Source organism: Triturus cristatus, chromosome 10 (assembly GCF_964204655.1).
Source record: "Triturus cristatus chromosome 10, aTriCri1.1, whole genome shotgun sequence".
Taxonomy (NCBI): Eukaryota; Metazoa; Chordata; class Amphibia; order Caudata; family Salamandridae; genus Triturus; species Triturus cristatus.
Genome location: NC_140593.1, coordinates 1,241,809,249 through 1,241,830,281, shown reverse-complemented (window position 1 = coordinate 1,241,830,281; position 21,033 = coordinate 1,241,809,249). Strand labels below are relative to the sequence as shown.

Here is a 21,033-nt window from a genome sequence, read left to right as displayed (position 1 = left end):
TGGGCGCCAGGTGCTAGAGAGGGGCTGAGCGACCACAGGTAGAAATCTTTAGACCATTAGTAGGTGAGGATTAGGGCGGAGTACTAGAAGCAGGCCTCAAGTTCTGAGGCGCTACATGACGGGGACATCTATCTCCACGTGGGTCCAGGCGACCACTAGGGAAACCATTAACACCTCGAAGATCATGGCCAAACACTGGCCGGGGGGACCTGTGGGAAATAAAGAAAAGATTCAAACCCTGGAACGGGGGCCAGGATAGAGCACTAGATACCGGCCCTCTGAGGCAAGTACTAAAGGAGAGAACCCACTCACAACAAAGGGAAACCTGTTCACCCGGGACCAGAATAGAGTGTGAGAAGCAGACTTTAGGGTATCGAGGCGCTAGAGAAGAGGAGCAGCCCTAGGGAGCCAGAGGACCATAGGAGAAGGAAGGTCAGGACTGGATAGGGATGTGGCTGCAGACCGCAGGGTATCGAGGCGCTAGAGAAGAGGACCAGCCCTAGGGAGCCAGAGGACCATAGGAGAAGGAAGGTCAGGACTGGATAGGGAGGTGGCTGCAGACCGCAGGGTATCGAGGAGCTAGAGAAGAGGAGCAGCCCTAGGGAGCCAGAGGACCATAGGAGAAGGAAGGCCAGGATTGGATAGGGAGGTGGCTGCTGATATCAGGGTATCGCGGCGCTAGAGAAGAGCCCTAGGAGCCAGAGGACCATAGGAGAAGGAAGGTCAGGACTGGATAGGGAGGTGGCTGCCGATCTCAGGGTATCGAGGCGCTAGAGAAGAGGAGCAGCCCTAGGGAGAAAGAGGAGCATAGGAGAAGGAAGGTCAGGACTGGATAGGGAGGTGGCTGCTGATTTCAGGGTATCGAGGCGCTAGAGAAGAGGAGCAGCCCTAGGGAGCCAGAGGACCATAGGAGAAGGAAGGTCAGGACTGGATAGGGAGGTGGCTGCTGATTTCAGGGTATCGAGGCGCTAGAGAAGAGGAGCAGTCCTAGGGAGCCAGAGGACCATAGGAGAAGGAAGGTCAGGACTGGATAGGGAGGTGGCTGCAGACCGCAGGGTGTTGAAGCGCTAGAGAAGAGGAGCAGCCCTAGGGAGCCAGAGGACCATAGGAGGAGGAAGGCCAGGACTGGATAGGGATGTGGCTGCAGACCGCAGGGTATCGAGGCGCTAGAGAAGAGGAGCAGCCCTAGGGAGCAAGAGGACCATAGGAGAAGGAAGGCCAGGACTGGATAGGGAGGTGGCTGCTAATCCCAGGGTATCGCGGCGATAGAGAAGAGGAGCAGCCCTAGGGAGCCAGAGGACCATAGGAGAAGGAAGGCCAGGATTGGATAGGGAGGTGGCTGCTGATCTCAGGGTATCGAGGCGCTAGAGAAGAGCCCTAGGAGCCAGAGGACCATAGGAGAAGGAAGGTCAGGACTGGATAGGGAGGTGGCTGCTGATTTCAGGGTATTGAGGCGCTAGAGAAGAGGAGCAGCCATAGGAAGCAAGAGGAGCATGGGAGAAGGAAGGTCAGGACTGGATAAGGAGGTGGCTGCTGATCTCAGGGTATCGAGGCGCTAGAGAAGAGGAGCAGCACTAGGGAGCCAGAGGACCATAGGAGAAGGAAGGTCAGGACTGGATAGGGAGGTGGCTGCTGATCTCAGGGTATCGAGGCGCTAGAGAAGAGGAGCAGCCCTAGGGAGCAAGAGGACCATAGGAGAGGGAAGGTCAGGACTGGATAGGGAGGAGGCTGCTGATCTCAGGGTATCGAGGCGCAAGAGAAGAGGAACAGCCCTAGGGAGCCAGAGGACCATAGGAGAAGGAAGGCCAGGATTGGATAGGGAGGTGGCTGCTGATCTCAGGGTATCGAGGCGCTAGAGAAGAGCCCTAGGAGCCAGAGGACCATAGGAGAAGGAAGGCCAGGACTGGATAGGGAGGAGGCTGCTGATCTCAGGGTATCGAGGCGCTTGAGAAGAGGAGCAGCCCTAGGGAGCCAGAGGACCATAGGAGAAGGAAGGCCAGGACTGGATAGGGAGGTGGCTGCAGACCGCAGGGTGTCAAAGCGCTAGAGAAGAGGAGCAGCCCTAGGGAGCCAGAGGACCATAGGAGAAGGAAGCCCATGACTGGATAGGGAGGTGGCTGCAGACCGCAGGGTGTCGAAGCGCTAGAGAAGAGGAGCAGCCCTAGGGAGCAAGAGGACCATAGGAGAAGGAAGGCCAGGACTGGATAGGGATGTGGCTGCAGACCACAGGGTATCGAGGCGCTAGAGAAGAGGAGCAGCCCTAGGGAGCCAGAGGACCATAGGAGAAGGAAGGTCAGGACTGGATAGGGAGGTGGCTGCAGACCGCAGGGTATCGAGGAGCTAGAGAAGAGGAGCAGCCCTAGGGAGCCAGAGGACCATAGGAGAAGGAAGGCCAGGATTGGATAGGGAGGTGGCTGCTGATCTCAGGGTATCGCGGCGCTAGAGAAGAGCCCTAGGAGCCAGAGGACCATAGGAGAAGGAAGGTCAGGACTGGATAGGGAGGTGGCTGCAGACCGCAGGGTGTAGAAGAGCTCGCGAAGAGGAGCAGCCCTAGGGAGCCAGAGGACCATAGGAGAAGGAAGGTCAGGACTGGATAGGGAGGTGGCTGCCGATCTCAGGGTATCGAGGCGCTAGAGAAGAGGAGCAGCCCTAGGGAGAAAGAGGAGCATAGGAGAAGGAAGGTCAGGACTGGATAAGGAGGTGGCTGCTGATCTCAGGGTATCGAGGCGCTAGAGAAGAGGAGCAGCCCTAGGGAGCCAGAGGACCATAGGAGAAGGAAGGTCAGGACTGAATAGGGAGGTGGCTGCTGATCTCAGGGTATCGATGGCGCTAGAGAAGAGGAGCAGTCCTAGGGAGCCAGAGGACCATAGGAGAAGGAAGGTCAGGACTGGATAGGGAGGTGGCTGCTGATTTCAGGGTATCGAGGCGCTAGAGAAGAGGAGCAGCCCTAGGGAGCCAGAGGACCATAGGAGAAGGAAGGTCAGGACTGGATAGGGAGGTGGCTGCTGATTTCAGGGTATCGAGGCGCTAGAGAAGAGGAGCAGTCCTAGGGAGCCAGAGGACCATAGGAGAAGGAAGGTCAGGACTGGATAGGGAGGTGGCTGCAGACCGCAGGGTGTTGAAGCGCTAGAGAAGAGGAGCAGCCCTAGGGAGCCAGAGGACCACAGGAGGAGGAAGGCCAGGACTGGATAGGGATGTGGCTGCAGACCACAGGGTATCGAGGCGCTAGAGAAGAGGAGCAGCCCTAGGGAGCCAGAGGACCATAGGAGAAGGAAGGTCAGGACTGGATAGGGAGGTGGCTGCAGACCGCAGGGTATCGAGGCGCTAGAGAAGAGGAGCAGCCCTAGGGAGCAAGAGGACCATAGGAGAAGGAAGGCCAGGACTGGATAGGGAGGTGGCTGCTAATCCCAGGGTAGCGCGGCGCTAGAGAAGAGGAGCAGCCCTAGGGAGCCAGAGGACCATAGGAGAAGGAAGGCCAGGATTGGATAGGGAGGTGGCTGCTGATCTCAGGGTATCGAGGCGCTAGAGAAGAGCCCTAGGAGCCAGAGGACCATAGGAGAAGGAAGGTCAGGACTGGATAGGGAGGTGGCTGCTGGTTTCAGGGTATTGAGGCGCTAGAGAAGAGGAGCAGCCATAGGAAGCAAGAGGAGCATGGGAGAAGGAAGGTCAGGACTGGATAAGGAGGTGGCTGCTGATCTCAGGGTATCGAGGCGCTAGAGAAGAGGAGCAGCACTAGGGAGCCAGAGGACCATAGGAGAAGGAAGGTCAGGACTGGATAGGGAGGTGGCTGCTGATCTCAGGGTATCGAGGCGCTAGAGAAGAGGAGCAGCCCTAGGGAGCAAGAGGACCATAGGAGAGGGAAGGTCAGGACTGGATAGGGAGGAGGCTGCTGATCTCAGGGTATCGAGGCGCAAGAGAAGAGGAGCAGCCCTAGGGAGCCAGAGGACCATAGGAGAAGGAAGGCCAGGACTGGATAGGGAGGTGGCTGCAGACCGCAGGGTGTCAAAGTGCTAGAGAAGAGGAGCAGCCCTAGGGAGCCAGAGGACCATAGGAGAAGGAAGCCCATGACTGGATAGGGAGGTGGCTGCAGACCGCAGGGTGTCGAAGCGCTAGAGAAGAGGAGCAGCCCTAGGGAGCAAGAGGACCATAGGAGAAGGAAGGCCAGGACTGGATAGGGAGGTGGCTGCTGATCTCAGGGTATCGCAGCGCTAGAGAAGAGGAGCAGCCCTAGGGAGCCAGAGGACCATAGGAGAAGGAAGGCCAGGACTGGATAGGGATGTGGCTGCAGACCGCAGGGTATCGAGGCGCTATAGAAGAGGAGCAGCCCTAGGGAGCAAGAGGACCATAGGAGAAGGAAGGCCAGGACTGGATAGGGAGGTGGCTGCAGACCGCAGGGTGTCGAAGCGCTAGTGAAGAAGAGCAGCCCTAGGGAGCCAGAGGACCATAGGAGAAGGAAGGTCAGGACTGGATAGGGAGGTGGCTGCTGATCCATGGGTATCGCGGCGCTAGAGAAGAGTAGCAGCCCTAGGGAGCCAGAGGACCATAGGAGAAGGAAGGCCAGGACTGGAGAGGGATGTAGCTGCAGACCGCAGGGTATCGAGGCGCTAGAGAAGAGGAGCAGCCCTAGGGAGCAAGAGGACCATAGGAGAAGGAAGGTCAGGACTGGATAGGGAGGTGGCTGCTGATCTCAGGGTATCGAGGCGCTAGAGAAGAAGAGCAGCCCTAGGAAGCAAGAGGACCATAGGAGAAGGAAGGCCAGGACTGGATAGGGAGGTGGCTGCAGACCGCAGGGTATCGAGGCGCTATAGAAGAGGAGCAGCCCTAGGGAGCAAGAGGACCATAGGAGAAGGAAGGCCAGGACTGGATAGGGAGGTGGCTGCAGACCGCAGGGTGTCGAAGCGCTAGTGAAGAAGAGCAGCCCTAGGGAGCCAGAGGACCATAGGAGAAGGAAGGTCAGGACTGGATAGGGAGGTGGCTGCAGACCGCAGGGTATCGAGGCGCTAGAGAAGAGGAGCAGCCCTAGGGAGCCAGAGGACCATAGGAGAAGGAAGGTCAGGACTGGATACGGAGGTGGCTGTTGATCTCAGGGTATCGAGGCGCTAGAGAAGAGGAGCAGCCCTAGGGAGCAAGAGGACCATAGGAGAAGGAAGGCCAGGACTGGATAGGGAGGTGGCTGCAGACCGCAGGGTGTCGAAGCGCTAGAGAAGAGGAGCAGCCCTAGGGAGCCAGAGGACCATAGGAGAAGGAAGGCCAGGACTGGATAGGGAGGTGGCTGCTGATCTCAGGGTATCAAGGCGCTAGAGAAGAGGAGCAGCCCTAGGGAGCCAGAGGACCATAGGAGAAGAAAGGTCAGGACTGGATAGGGAGGTGGCTGCTGATCTCAGGGTATCGAGGCGCTAGAGAAGAGCAGCAGCCCTAGGGAGCCAGAGGACCATAGGAGAAGGAAGGTCAGGACTGGATAGGGAGGTGGCTGCAGACCGCAGGGTATCGAGGCGCTAGAGAAGAGGAGCAGCCCTAGGGAGCAAGAGGAACATAGGAGAAGGAAGGTCAGGACTGGATAGGGAGGTGGCTGCTGATCTCAGGGTATCGAGGCGCTAGAGCAGAGGAGCAGCCCTAGGGAGCAAGAGGACCATAGGAGAAGGAAGGCCAGGACTGGATAGCGAGGTGGCTGCAGACCACAGGGTGTCGAAGCGCTAGAGAAGAGGAGCAGCCTTAGGGAGCCATAAGAGAAGGAAGGTCAGGACTGGATAGGGATGTGGCTGTAGACCCCAGGGTATCGAGGCGCTAGAGAAGAGGAGCAGCCCTAGAGATCAAGAGGACCATAGGAGAAGGAAGGCCAGGACTGGATAGGGAGGTGGCTGCTGAGGTCAGGGTATCGAGGCGCTAGAGAAGAGGAGCAGCCCTAGGGAGCAAGAGGACCATAGGAGAAGGATGGCCAGGACTGGATAGGGATGTGGCTGCAGACCACAGGGTATCGAGGCGCTAGAGAAGAGGAGCAGCCCTAGGGAGCCAGAGGACCATAGGAGAAGGAAGTTCAGGACTTGATAGGGAGGTGGCTGCTAATCCCAGGGTATCGCAGCGCTAGAGAAGAGGAGCAGCCCTAGGGAGCAAGAGGACCATAGGAGAAGGAAGGCCAGGACTGGATAGGGAGGTGGCTGCAGACCGCAGGGTATCGAGGCGCTAGAGAAGAGTAGCAGCCCTAGAGATCAAGAGGACCATAGGAGAAGGAAGGCCAGGTTTGGATAGGGAGGTGGCTGCTGATCTCAGGGTATCGAGGCGCTAGAGATGAGCCCTAGGAGCCAGAGGACCATAGGAGAAGGAAGGTCAGGACTGGATAGGGAGGTGGCTGCTGATCTCAGGGTATTGAGGCGCTAGAGAAGAGGAGCAGCCATAGGAAGCAAGAGGAGCATGGGAGAAGGAAGGTCAGGACTGGATAAGGAGGTGGCTGCTGATCTCAGGGTATCGAGGCGCTAGAGAAGAGGAGCAGCGCTAGGGAGCCAGAGGACCATAGGAGAAGGAAGGTCAGGACTGGATAGGGAGGTGGCTGCTGATCTCAGGGTATCGAGGCGCTAGAGAAGAGGAGCAGCCCGTGGGAGCCAGAGGACCATAGGAGAAGGAAGGTCAGGACTGGATAGGGAGGTGGCTGCTGATCTCAGGGTATCGAGGCGCTAGAGAAGAGCCGTAGGAGCCAGAGGACCAAAGGAGAAGGAAGGCCAGGACTGGATAGGGAGGTGGCTGCAGACCGCAGGGTATCGCGGCGCTAGAGAAGAGGAGCGGCCCTAGGGAGCCAGAGGACCATAGGAGAAGGAAGGCCAGGACTGGATAGGGATGTGGCTGCAGACCACAGGGTATCGAGGCGCTAGAGAAGAGGAGCAGCCGTAGGGAGCCAGAGGACCATAGGAGAATGAAGGTCAGGACTGGATAGGGAGGTGGCTGCTGATCTCAGGGTATCGAGGCGCTAGAGAAGAGGAGCAGCCCTAGGGAGCAAGAGGACCATAGGAGAAGGAAGGCCAGGACTGGATAGGGAGGTGGCTGCAGACCGCAGGGTGTCGAGGCGCTAGAGAAGAGGAGCAGCCGTAGGGAGCCAGAGGACCATAGGAGAATGAAGGTCAGGACTGGATAGGGAGGTGGCTGCTGATCTCAGGGTATCGAGGCGCTAGAGAAGAGGAGCAGCCCTAGGGAGCAAGAGGAACATAGGAGAAGGAAGGCCAGGACTGGATAGGGAGGTGGCTGCTGATCTCAGGGCATTGTGGCGCTAGAGAAGAGGAGCAGCCCTAGGGAGCCAGAGGACCATAGGAGAATGAAGGTCAGGACTGGATAGGGAGGTGGCTGCTGATCTCAGGGTATCGAGGCGCTAGAGAAGAGGAGCAGCCCTAGGGAGCAAGAGGACCATAGGAGAAGGAAGGCCAGGACTGGATAGGGAGGTGGCTGCAGACCGCAGGGTGTCGAGGCGCTAGAGAAGAGGAGCAGCCGTAGGGAGCCAGAGGACCATAGGAGAATGAAGGTCAGGACTGGATAGGGAGGTGGCTGCTGATCTCAGGGTATCGAGGCGCTAGAGAAGAGGAGCAGCCCTAGGGAGCAAGAGGAACATAGGAGAAGGAAGGTCAGGACTGGATAGGGAGGTGGCTGCTGATCCCAGGGTATTGCGGCGCTAGAGAAGAGGAGCAGCCCTAGGGAGCAAGAGGACCATAGGAGAAGGAAGGTCAGGACTGGATAGGGAGGTGGCTGCTGATCCCAGGGAATTGCGGCGCTAGAGAAGAGGAGCAGCCCTAGGGAGCCAGAGGACCATAGGAGAAGGAAGGCCAGGACTGCAGAGGGAGGTGGCTGCAGACCGCAGGGTGTCGAGGCGCTAGAGAAGAGGAGCAGCCTGAGGGAGCAAGAGGACCATAGGAGAAGGAAGGCCAGGACTGGACAGGGATGTGGCTGTAGACCGCAGGGTATCGAGGCGCTAGAGAAGAGGAGCAGCCCTAGAGATCAAGAGGACCATAGGAGAAGGAAGGCCAGGATTGGATAGGGAGGTGGCTGCTGAGCTCAGGGTATCGAGGCGCTAGAGAAGAGGAGCAGCCCTAGAGATCAAGAGGACCATAGGAGAAGGAAGGCCAGGATTGGATAGGGAGGTGGCTGCAGACCGCAGGGTGTCGAGGCGCTAGAGAAGAGGAGCAGCCCTAGAGATCAAGAGGACCATAGGCGAAGGAAGGACAGGACTGGATAGGGAGGTGGCTGCTGAGCTCAGGGTATCGAGGCGCTAGAGAAGAGGAGCAGCCCTAGGGAGCAAGAGGACCATAGGAGAAGGAAGGCCAGGACTGGATAGGGAGGTGGCTGCAGACCGCAGGGTATCGAGGCGCTATAGAAGAGGAGCAGCCCTAGGGAGCCAGAGGACCATAGGACAAGGAAGGTCAGGACTGGATAGGGAGGTGGCTGCTGATCCCAGGGTATCGCGGCGCTAGAGAAGAGGAGCAGCCCTAGGGAGCAAGAGGACCATAGGAGAAGGAAGGCCAGGACTGGATAGGGAGGTGGCTGCAGACCGCAGGGTATCGAGGCGCTATAGAAGAGGAGCAGCCCTAGGGAGCCAGAGGACCATAGGACAAGGAAGGTCAGGACTGGATAGGGAGGTGGCTGCTGATCTCAGGGTATCGCGGCGCTAGAGAAGAGGAGCAGCCCTAGGGAGCAAGAGGACCATAGGAGAAGGAAGGCCAGGACTGGATAGGGAGGTGGCTGCAGACCGCAGGGTGTCGAAGCGCTAGAGAAGAGGAGCAGCCCTAGAGATCAAGAGGACCATAGGCGAAGGAAGGACAGGACTGGATAGGGAGGTGGCTGCTGAGCTCAGGGTATCGAGGCGCTAGAGAAGAGGAGCAGCCCTAGGGAGCCAGAGGACCATAGGAGAAGGAAGGTCAGGACTGGATAGGGAGGTGGCTGCTGATCCCAGGGAATTGCGGCGCTAGAGAAGAGGAGCAGCCCTAGGGAGCAAGAGGACCATAGGAGAAGGAAGGCCAGGACTGGATAGGGAGGTGGCTGCTGATCTCAGGGTATCGAGGCGCTAGAGAAGAGGAGCAGCCCTAGGGAGCAAGAGGACCATAGGAGAAGGAAGGTCAGGACTGGATAGGGAGGTGGCTGCTGATCCCAGGGAATTGCGGCGCTAGAGAAGAGGAGCAGCCCTAGGGAGCAAGAGGACCATAGGAGAAGGAAGGCCAGGACTGCAGAGGGAGGTGGCTGCAGACCGCAGGGTGTCGAGGCGCTAGAGAAGAGGAGCAGCCTGAGGGAGCAAGAGGACCATAGGAGAAGGAAGGCCAGGACTGGATAGGGAGGTGGCTGCTGATCTCAGGGTATCGCGGCGCTAGAGAAGAGGAGCAGCCCTAGGGAGCAAGAGGACCATAGGAGAAGGAAGGCCAGGACTGGATAGGGAGGTGGCTGCAGACCGCAGGGTGTCGAAGCGCTAGAGAAGAGGAGCAGCCCTAGAGATCAAGAGGACCATAGGCGAAGGAAGGACAGGACTGGATAGGGAGGTGGCTGCTGAGCTCAGGGTATCGAGGCGCTAGAGAAGAGGAGCAGCCCTAGGGAGCCAGAGGACCATAGGAGAAGGAAGGTCAGGACTGGATAGGGAGGTGGCTGCTGATCCCAGGGAATTGCGGCGCTAGAGAAGAGGAGCAGCCCTAGGGAGCAAGAGGACCATAGGAGAAGGAAGGCCAGGACTGGATAGGGAGGTGGCTGCTGATCTCAGGGTATCGAGGCGCTAGAGAAGAGGAGCAGCCCTAGGGAGCAAGAGGACCATAGGAGAAGGAAGGTCAGGACTGGATAGGGAGGTGGCTGCTGATCCCAGGGAATTGCGGCGCTAGAGAAGAGGAGCAGCCCTAGGGAGCAAGAGGACCATAGGAGAAGGAAGGCCAGGACTGCAGAGGGAGGTGGCTGCAGACCGCAGGGTGTCGAGGCGCTAGAGAAGAGGAGCAGCCTGAGGGAGCAAGAGGACCATAGGAGAAGGAAGGCCAGGACTGGATAGGGATGTGGCTGTAGACCGCAGGGTATCGAGGCGCTAGAGAAGAGGAGCAGCCCTAGGGAACCAGAGGACCATAGGAGAAGGAAGGTCAGGACTGGATAGGGAGGTGGCTGCTAATCCCAGGGTATCGCGGCGCTAGAGAAGAGGAGCAGCCCTAGGGAGCCAGAGGACCATAGGAGAGGGAAGATCAGGACTGGATAGGGAGGTGGCTGCAGACCACAGGGTGTCGAGGCGCTAGAGAAGAGGAGCAGCCCTAGAGATCAAAAGGACCATAGGCGAAGGAAGGCCAGGACTGGATAGGGAGGTGGCTGCTGAGCTCAGGGTATCGAGGCGCTAGAGAAGAGGAGCAGCCCTAGGGAGCAAGAGGACCATAGGAGAAGGAAGGACAGGACTGGATAGGGAGGTGGCTGCTGATCTCAGGGTATCGAGGCGCTAGAGAAGAGGAGCAGCCCTAGGGAGCCAGAGGACCATAGGAGAAGGAAGGTCAGGACTGGATAGGGAGGTGGCTGCTAATCCCAGGGCATCGCGGCGCTAGAGAAGAGGAGCAGCACTAGGGAGCCAGAGGACCATAGGAGAAGGAAGGTCAGGACTGGATAGGGAGGTGGCTGCTGATCTCAGGGTATCGAGGCGCTAGAGAAGAGGAGCAGCCCTAGGGAGCAAGAGGACCATAGGAGAGGGAAGATCAGGACTGGATAGGGAGGAGGCTGCTGATCTCAGGGTATTGAGGCGCTAGAGAAGAGGAGCAGCCCTAGGGAGCCAGAGGACCATAGGAGAAGGAAGGCCAGGACTGGATAGGGAGGTGGCTGCTGATCTCAGGGTATCGAGGCACTAGAGAAGAGGAGCCGCCCTAGGGAGCCAGAGGACCATAGGAGGAGGAAGGTCAGGACTGGATAGGGAGGTGGCTGCTGATCTCAGGGTATTGAGGCGCTAGAGAAGAGGAGCAGCCATAAGAAGCAAGAGGAGCATGGGAGAAGGAAGGTCAGGACTGGATAAGGAGGTGGCTGCTGATCTCAGGGTATCGAGGCGCTAGAGAAGAGGAGCAGCACTAGGGAGCCAGAGGACCATAGGAGAAGGAAGGTCAGGACTGGATAGGGAGGTGGCTGCTGATCTCAGGGTATCGATGGCGCTAGAGAAGAGGAGCAGCCCTTGGGAGCCAGAGGACCATAGGAGAAGAAAGGCCAGGACTGGATAGGGAGGAGGCTGCCGATCTCAGGGTATCGAGGCGCTAGAGAAGAGGAGCAGCCCTAGGGAGAAAGAGGAGCATAGGAGAAGGAAGGTCAGGACTGGATAGGGAGGTGGCTGCAGACCGCAGGGTGTAGAAGAGCTCGCGAAGAGGAGCAGCCCTAGGGAGCCAGAGGACCATAGGAGAAGGAAGGTCAGGACTGGATAGGGAGGTGGCTGCCGATCTCAGGGTATCGAGGCGCTAGAGAAGAGGAGCAGCCCTAGGGAGAAAGAGGAGCATAGGAGAAGGAAGGTCAGGACTGGATAAGGAGGTGGCTGCTGATCTCAGGGTATCGAGGCGCTAGAGAAGAGGAGCAGCCCTAGGGAGCCAGAGGACCATAGGAGAAGGAAGGTCAGGACTGAATAGGGAGGTGGCTGCTGATCTCAGGGTATCGATGGCGCTAGAGAAGAGGAGCAGTCCTAGGGAGCCAGAGGACCATAGGAGAAGGAAGGTCAGGACTGGATAGGGAGGTGGCTGCTGATTTCAGGGTATCGAGGCGCTAGAGAAGAGGAGCAGCCCTAGGGAGCCAGAGGACCATAGGAGAAGGAAGGTCAGGACTGGATAGGGAGGTGGCTGCTGATTTCAGGGTATCGAGGCGCTAGAGAAGAGGAGCAGTCCTAGGGAGCCAGAGGACCATAGGAGAAGGAAGGTCAGGACTGGATAGGGAGGTGGCTGCAGACCGCAGGGTGTTGAAGCGCTAGAGAAGAGGAGCAGCCCTAGGGAGCCAGAGGACCATAGGAGGAGGAAGGCCAGGACTGGATAGGGATGTGGCTGCAGACCACAGGGTATCGAGGCGCTAGAGAAGAGGAGCAGCCCTAGGGAGCCAGAGGACCATAGGAGAAGGAAGGTCAGGACTGGATAGGGAGGTGGCTGCAGACCGCAGGGTATCGAGGCGCTAGAGAAGAGGAGCAGCCCTAGGGAGCAAGAGGACCATAGGAGAAGGAAGGCCAGGACTGGATAGGGAGGTGGCTGCTAATCCCAGGGTAGCGCGGCGCTAGAGAAGAGGAGCAGCCCTAGGGAGCCAGAGGACCATAGGAGAAGGAAGGCCAGGATTGGATAGGGAGGTGGCTGCTGATCTCAGGGTATCGAGGCGCTAGAGAAGAGCCCTAGGAGCCAGAGGACCATAGGAGAAGGAAGGTCAGGACTGGATAGGGAGGTGGCTGCTGATTTCAGGGTATTGAGGCGCTAGAGAAGAGGAGCAGCCATAGGAAGCAAGAGGAGCATGGGAGAAGGAAGGTCAGGACTGGATAAGGAGGTGGCTGCTGATCTCAGGGTATCGAGGCGCTAGAGAAGAGGAGCAGCACTAGGGAGCCAGAGGACCATAGGAGAAGGAAGGTCAGGACTGGATAGGGAGGTGGCTGCTGATCTCAGGGTATCGAGGCGCTAGAGAAGAGGAGCAGCCCTAGGGAGCAAGAGGACCATAGGAGAGGGAAGGTCAGGACTGGATAGGGAGGAGGCTGCTGATCTCAGGGTATCGAGGCGCAAGAGAAGAGGAGCAGCCCTAGGGAGCCAGAGGACCATAGGAGAAGGAAGGCCAGGACTGGATAGGGAGGTGGCTGCAGACCGCAGGGTGTCAAAGTGCTAGAGAAGAGGAGCAGCCCTAGGGAGCAAGAGGACTAGAGGAGAAGGAAGGTCAGGACTGGATAGGGAGGTGGCTGCAGACCGCAGGGTATCGAGGCGCTAGAGAAGAGGAGCAGCCCTAGGGAGCCAGAGGATCATTAGGAAAAGGAAGGTCAGGACTGGATAGGGAGGAGGCTGCTGATCTCAGGGTATCGAGGCGCAAGAGAAGAGGAGCAGCCCTAGGGAGCCAGAGGACCATAGGAGAAGGAAGGCCAGGACTGGATAGGGAGGTGGCTGCAGACCGCAGGGTGTCAAAGTGCTAGAGAAGAGGAGCAGCCCTAGGGAGCCAGAGGACCATAGGAGAAGGAAGCCCATGACTGGATAGGGAGGTGGCTGCAGACCGCAGGGTGTCGAAGCGCTAGAGAAGAGGAGCAGCCCTAGGGAGCAAGAGGACCATAGGAGAAGGAAGGCCAGGACTGGATAGGGAGGTGGCTGCTGATCTCAGGGTATCGCAGCGCTAGAGAAGAGGAGCAGCCCTAGGGAGCCAGAGGACCATAGGAGAAGGAAGGCCAGGACTGGATAGGGATGTGGCTGCAGACCGCAGGGTATCGAGGCGCTATAGAAGAGGAGCAGCCCTAGGGAGCAAGAGGACCATAGGAGAAGGAAGGCCAGGACTGGATAGGGAGGTGGCTGCAGACCGCAGGGTGTCGAAGCGCTAGTGAAGAAGAGCAGCCCTAGGGAGCCAGAGGACCATAGGAGAAGGAAGGTCAGGACTGGATAGGGAGGTGGCTGCTGATCCATGGGTATCGCGGCGCTAGAGAAGAGTAGCAGCCCTAGGGAGCCAGAGGACCATAGGAGAAGGAAGGCCAGGACTGGAGAGGGATGTAGCTGCAGACCGCAGGGTATCGAGGCGCTAGAGAAGAGGAGCAGCCCTAGGGAGCAAGAGGACCATAGGAGAAGGAAGGTCAGGACTGGATAGGGAGGTGGCTGCTGATCTCAGGGTATCGAGGCGCTAGAGAAGAAGAGCAGCCCTAGGAAGCAAGAGGACCATAGGAGAAGGAAGGCCAGGACTGGATAGGGAGGTGGCTGCAGACCGCAGGGTATCGAGGCGCTATAGAAGAGGAGCAGCCCTAGGGAGCAAGAGGACCATAGGAGAAGGAAGGCCAGGACTGGATAGGGAGGTGGCTGCAGACCGCAGGGTGTCGAAGCGCTAGTGAAGAAGAGCAGCCCTAGGGAGCCAGAGGACCATAGGAGAAGGAAGGTCAGGACTGGATAGGGAGGTGGCTGCAGACCGCAGGGTATCGAGGCGCTAGAGAAGAGGAGCAGCCCTAGGGAGCCAGAGGACCATAGGAGAAGGAAGGTCAGGACTGGATACGGAGGTGGCTGTTGATCTCAGGGTATCGAGGCGCTAGAGAAGAGGAGCAGCCCTAGGGAGCAAGAGGACCATAGGAGAAGGAAGGCCAGGACTGGATAGGGAGGTGGCTGCAGACCGCAGGGTGTCGAAGCGCTAGAGAAGAGGAGCAGCCCTAGGGAGCCAGAGGACCATAGGAGAAGGAAGGCCAGGACTGGATAGGGAGGTGGCTGCTGATCTCAGGGTATCAAGGCGCTAGAGAAGAGGAGCAGCCCTAGGGAGCCAGAGGACCATAGGAGAAGAAAGGTCAGGACTGGATAGGGAGGTGGCTGCTGATCTCAGGGTATCGAGGCGCTAGAGAAGAGCAGCAGCCCTAGGGAGCCAGAGGACCATAGGAGAAGGAAGGTCAGGACTGGATAGGGAGGTGGCTGCAGACCGCAGGGTATCGAGGCGCTAGAGAAGAGGAGCAGCCCTAGGGAGCAAGAGGAACATAGGAGAAGGAAGGTCAGGACTGGATAGGGAGGTGGCTGCTGATCTCAGGGTATCGAGGCGCTAGAGCAGAGGAGCAGCCCTAGGGAGCAAGAGGACCATAGGAGAAGGAAGGCCAGGACTGGATAGCGAGGTGGCTGCAGACCACAGGGTGTCGAAGCGCTAGAGAAGAGGAGCAGCCTTAGGGAGCCATAAGAGAAGGAAGGTCAGGACTGGATAGGGATGTGGCTGTAGACCCCAGGGTATCGAGGCGCTAGAGAAGAGGAGCAGCCCTAGAGATCAAGAGGACCATAGGAGAAGGAAGGCCAGGACTGGATAGGGAGGTGGCTGCTGAGGTCAGGGTATCGAGGCGCTAGAGAAGAGGAGCAGCCCTAGGGAGCAAGAGGACCATAGGAGAAGGATGGCCAGGACTGGATAGGGATGTGGCTGCAGACCACAGGGTATCGAGGCGCTAGAGAAGAGGAGCAGCCCTAGGGAGCCAGAGGACCATAGGAGAAGGAAGTTCAGGACTTGATAGGGAGGTGGCTGCTAATCCCAGGGTATCGCAGCGCTAGAGAAGAGGAGCAGCCCTAGGGAGCAAGAGGACCATAGGAGAAGGAAGGCCAGGACTGGATAGGGAGGTGGCTGCAGACCGCAGGGTATCGAGGCGCTAGAGAAGAGTAGCAGCCCTAGAGATCAAGAGGACCATAGGAGAAGGAAGGCCAGGTTTGGATAGGGAGGTGGCTGCTGATCTCAGGGTATCGAGGCGCTAGAGATGAGCCCTAGGAGCCAGAGGACCATAGGAGAAGGAAGGTCAGGACTGGATAGGGAGGTGGCTGCTGATCTCAGGGTATTGAGGCGCTAGAGAAGAGGAGCAGCCATAGGAAGCAAGAGGAGCATGGGAGAAGGAAGGTCAGGACTGGATAAGGAGGTGGCTGCTGATCTCAGGGTATCGAGGCGCTAGAGAAGAGGAGCAGCGCTAGGGAGCCAGAGGACCATAGGAGAAGGAAGGTCAGGACTGGATAGGGAGGTGGCTGCTGATCTCAGGGTATCGAGGCGCTAGAGAAGAGGAGCAGCCCGTGGGAGCCAGAGGACCATAGGAGAAGGAAGGTCAGGACTGGATAGGGAGGTGGCTGCTGATCTCAGGGTATCGAGGCGCTAGAGAAGAGCCGTAGGAGCCAGAGGACCAAAGGAGAAGGAAGGCCAGGACTGGATAGGGAGGTGGCTGCAGACCGCAGGGTATCGCGGCGCTAGAGAAGAGGAGCGGCCCTAGGGAGCCAGAGGACCATAGGAGAAGGAAGGCCAGGACTGGATAGGGATGTGGCTGCAGACCACAGGGTATCGAGGCGCTAGAGAAGAGGAGCAGCCGTAGGGAGCCAGAGGACCATAGGAGAATGAAGGTCAGGACTGGATAGGGAGGTGGCTGCTGATCTCAGGGTATCGAGGCGCTAGAGAAGAGGAGCAGCCCTAGGGAGCAAGAGGACCATAGGAGAAGGAAGGCCAGGACTGGATAGGGAGGTGGCTGCAGACCGCAGGGTGTCGAGGCGCTAGAGAAGAGGAGCAGCCGTAGGGAGCCAGAGGACCATAGGAGAATGAAGGTCAGGACTGGATAGGGAGGTGGCTGCTGATCTCAGGGTATCGAGGCGCTAGAGAAGAGGAGCAGCCCTAGGGAGCAAGAGGAACATAGGAGAAGGAAGGCCAGGACTGGATAGGGAGGTGGCTGCTGATCTCAGGGCATTGTGGCGCTAGAGAAGAGGAGCAGCCCTAGGGAGCCAGAGGACCATAGGAGAATGAAGGTCAGGACTGGATAGGGAGGTGGCTGCTGATCTCAGGGTATCGAGGCGCTAGAGAAGAGGAGCAGCCCTAGGGAGCAAGAGGACCATAGGAGAAGGAAGGCCAGGACTGGATAGGGAGGTGGCTGCAGACCGCAGGGTGTCGAGGCGCTAGAGAAGAGGAGCAGCCGTAGGGAGCCAGAGGACCATAGGAGAATGAAGGTCAGGACTGGATAGGGAGGTGGCTGCTGATCTCAGGGTATCGAGGCGCTAGAGAAGAGGAGCAGCCCTAGGGAGCAAGAGGAACATAGGAGAAGGAAGGTCAGGACTGGATAGGGAGGTGGCTGCTGATCCCAGGGTATTGCGGCGCTAGAGAAGAGGAGCAGCCCTAGGGAGCAAGAGGACCATAGGAGAAGGAAGGTCAGGACTGGATAGGGAGGTGGCTGCTGATCCCAGGGAATTGCGGCGCTAGAGAAGAGGAGCAGCCCTAGGGAGCCAGAGGACCATAGGAGAAGGAAGGCCAGGACTGCAGAGGGAGGTGGCTGCAGACCGCAGGGTGTCGAGGCGCTAGAGAAGAGGAGCAGCCTGAGGGAGCAAGAGGACCATAGGAGAAGGAAGGCCAGGACTGGACAGGGATGTGGCTGTAGACCGCAGGGTATCGAGGCGCTAGAGAAGAGGAGCAGCCCTAGAGATCAAGAGGACCATAGGAGAAGGAAGGCCAGGATTGGATAGGGAGGTGGCTGCTGAGCTCAGGGTATCGAGGCGCTAGAGAAGAGGAGCAGCCCTAGAGATCAAGAGGACCATAGGAGAAGGAAGGCCAGGATTGGATAGGGAGGTGGCTGCAGACCGCAGGGTGTCGAGGCGCTAGAGAAGAGGAGCAGCCCTAGAGATCAAGAGGACCATAGGCGAAGGAAGGACAGGACTGGATAGGGAGGTGGCTGCTGAGCTCAGGGTATCGAGGCGCTAGAGAAGAGGAGCAGCCCTAGGGAGCAAGAGGACCATAGGAGAAGGAAGGCCAGGACTGGATAGGGAGGTGGCTGCAGACCGCAGGGTATCGAGGCGCTATAGAAGAGGAGCAGCCCTAGGGAGCCAGAGGACCATAGGACAAGGAAGGTCAGGACTGGATAGGGAGGTGGCTGCTGATCCCAGGGTATCGCGGCGCTAGAGAAGAGGAGCAGCCCTAGGGAGCAAGAGGACCATAGGAGAAGGAAGGCCAGGACTGGATAGGGAGGTGGCTGCAGACCGCAGGGTATCGAGGCGCTATAGAAGAGGAGCAGCCCTAGGGAGCCAGAGGACCATAGGACAAGGAAGGTCAGGACTGGATAGGGAGGTGGCTGCTGATCTCAGGGTATCGCGGCGCTAGAGAAGAGGAGCAGCCCTAGGGAGCAAGAGGACCATAGGAGAAGGAAGGCCAGGACTGGATAGGGAGGTGGCTGCAGACCGCAGGGTGTCGAAGCGCTAGAGAAGAGGAGCAGCCCTAGAGATCAAGAGGACCATAGGCGAAGGAAGGACAGGACTGGATAGGGAGGTGGCTGCTGAGCTCAGGGTATCGAGGCGCTAGAGAAGAGGAGCAGCCCTAGGGAGCCAGAGGACCATAGGAGAAGGAAGGTCAGGACTGGATAGGGAGGTGGCTGCTGATCCCAGGGAATTGCGGCGCTAGAGAAGAGGAGCAGCCCTAGGGAGCAAGAGGACCATAGGAGAAGGAAGGCCAGGACTGGATAGGGAGGTGGCTGCTGATCTCAGGGTATCGAGGCGCTAGAGAAGAGGAGCAGCCCTAGGGAGCAAGAGGACCATAGGAGAAGGAAGGTCAGGACTGGATAGGGAGGTGGCTGCTGATCCCAGGGAATTGCGGCGCTAGAGAAGAGGAGCAGCCCTAGGGAGCAAGAGGACCATAGGAGAAGGAAGGCCAGGACTGCAGAGGGAGGTGGCTGCAGACCGCAGGGTGTCGAGGCGCTAGAGAAGAGGAGCAGCCTGAGGGAGCAAGAGGACCATAGGAGAAGGAAGGCCAGGACTGGATAGGGATGTGGCTGTAGACCGCAGGGTATCGAGGCGCTAGAGAAGAGGAGCAGCCCTAGGGAACCAGAGGACCATAGGAGAAGGAAGGTCAGGACTGGATAGGGAGGTGGCTGCTAATCCCAGGGTATCGCGGCGCTAGAGAAGAGGAGCAGCCCTAGGGAGCCAGAGGACCATAGGAGAGGGAAGATCAGGACTGGATAGGGAGGTGGCTGCAGACCACAGGGTGTCGAGGCGCTAGAGAAGAGGAGCAGCCCTAGAGATCAAAAGGACCATAGGCGAAGGAAGGCCAGGACTGGATAGGGAGGTGGCTGCTGAGCTCAGGGTATCGAGGCGCTAGAGAAGAGGAGCAGCCCTAGGGAGCAAGAGGACCATAGGAGAAGGAAGGACAGGACTGGATAGGGAGGTGGCTGCTGATCTCAGGGTATCGAGGCGCTAGAGAAGAGGAGCAGCCCTAGGGAGCCAGAGGACCATAGGAGAAGGAAGGTCAGGACTGGATAGGGAGGTGGCTGCTAATCCCAGGGCATCGCGGCGCTAGAGAAGAGGAGCAGCACTAGGGAGCCAGAGGACCATAGGAGAAGGAAGGTCAGGACTGGATAGGGAGGTGGCTGCTGATCTCAGGGTATCGAGGCGCTAGAGAAGAGGAGCAGCCCTAGGGAGCAAGAGGACCATAGGAGAGGGAAGATCAGGACTGGATAGGGAGGAGGCTGCTGATCTCAGGGTATTGAGGCGCTAGAGAAGAGGAGCAGCCCTAGGGAGCCAGAGGACCATAGGAGAAGGAAGGCCAGGACTGGATAGGGAGGTGGCTGCTGATCTCAGGGTATCGAGGCACTAGAGAAGAGGAGCCGCCCTAGGGAGCCAGAGGACCATAGGAGGAGGAAGGTCAGGACTGGATAGGGAGGTGGCTGCTGATCTCAGGGTATTGAGGCGCTAGAGAAGAGGAGCAGCCATAAGAAGCAAGAGGAGCATGGGAGAAGGAAGGTCAGGACTGGATAAGGAGGTGGCTGCTGATCTCAGGGTATCGAGGCGCTAGAGAAGAGGAGCAGCACTAGGGAGCCAGAGGACCATAGGAGAAGGAAGGTCAGGACTGGATAGGGAGGTGGCTGCTGATCTCAGGGTATCGATGGCGCTAGAGAAGAGGAGCAGCCCTTGGGAGCCAGAGGACCATAGGAGAAGAAAGGCCAGGACTGGATAGGGAGGAGGCTGCCGATCTCAGGGTATCGAGGCGCTAGAGAAGAGGAGCAGCCCTAGGGAGAAAGAGGAGCATAGGAGAAGGAAGGTCAGGACTGGATAGGGAGGTGGCTGCAGACCGCAGGGTGTAGAAGAGCTCGCGAAGAGGAGCAGCCCTAGGGAGCCAGAGGACCATAGGAGAAGGAAGGTCAGGACTGGATAGGGAGGTGGCTGCCGATCTCAGGGTATCGAGGCGCTAGAGAAGAGGAGCAGCCCTAGGGAGAAAGAGGAGCATAGGAGAAGGAAGGTCAGGACTGGATAAGGAGGTGGCTGCTGATCTCAGGGTATCGAGGCGCTAGAGAAGAGGAGCAGCCCTAGGGAGCCAGAGGACCATAGGAGAAGGAAGGTCAGGACTGAATAGGGAGGTGGCTGCTGATCTCAGGGTATCGATGGCGCTAGAGAAGAGGAGCAGTCCTAGGGAGCCAGAGGACCATAGGAGAAGGAAGGTCAGGACTGGATAGGGAGGTGGCTGCTGATTTCAGGGTATCGAGGCGCTAGAGAAGAGGAGCAGCCCTAGGGAGCCAGAGGACCATAGGAGAAGGAAGGTCAGGACTGGATAGGGAGGTGGCTGCTGATTTCAGGGTATCGAGGCGCTAGAGAAGAGGAGCAGTCCTAGGGAGCCAGAGGACCATAGGAGAAGGAAGGTCAGGACTGGATAGGGAGGTGGCTGCAGACCGCAGGGTGTTGAAGCGCTAGAGAAGAGGAGCAGCCCTAGGGAGCCAGAGGACCATAGGAGGAGGAAGGCCAGGACTGGATAGGGATGTGGCTGCAGACCACAGGGTATCGAGGCGCTAGAGAAGAGGAGCAGCCCTAGGGAGCCAGAGGACCATAGGAGAAGGAAGGTCAGGACTGGATAGGGAGGTGGCTGCAGACCGCAGGGTATCGAGGCGCTAGAGAAGAGGAGCAGCCCTAGGGAGCAAGAGGACCATAGGAGAAGGAAGGCCAGGACTGGATAGGGAGGTGGCTGCTAATCCCAGGGTAGCGCGGCGCTAGAGAAGAGGAGCAGCCCTAGGGAGCCAGAGGACCATAGGAGAAGGAAGGCCAGGATTGGATAGGGAGGTGGCTGCTGATCTCAGGGTATCGAGGCGCTAGAGAAGAGCCCTAGGAGCCAGAGGACCATAGGAGAAGGAAGGTCAGGACTGGATAGGGAGGTGGCTGCTGATTTCAGGGTATTGAGGCGCTAGAGAAGAGGAGCAGCCATAGGAAGCAAGAGGAGCATGGGAGAAGGAAGGTCAGGACTGGATAGGGAGGTGGCTGCTGATCTCAGGGTATCGAGGCGCTAGAGAAGAGGAGCAGCCCTAGGGAGCCAGAGGACCATAGGAGAAGGAAGGCCAGGACTGGATAGGGAGGTGGCTGCAGACCGCAGGGTATCGAGGCGCTAGAGAAAATGGCGCAGAGAGGATCCAATGGTCAGAGGAAGGGAGGG

The 21,033-nt window shown here is 58.6% G+C and overlaps 1 protein-coding gene across 1 annotated transcript in view; it reads left to right on the top strand.

The window, feature by feature from the left end:
• LOC146797181 (forkhead box protein P3-like) overlaps positions 1–21,033 on the top strand; it is a 238,098-nt gene that overhangs the window by 185,161 nt on the left and 31,904 nt on the right. The gene's annotated exons all lie outside the window — the stretch shown is intronic.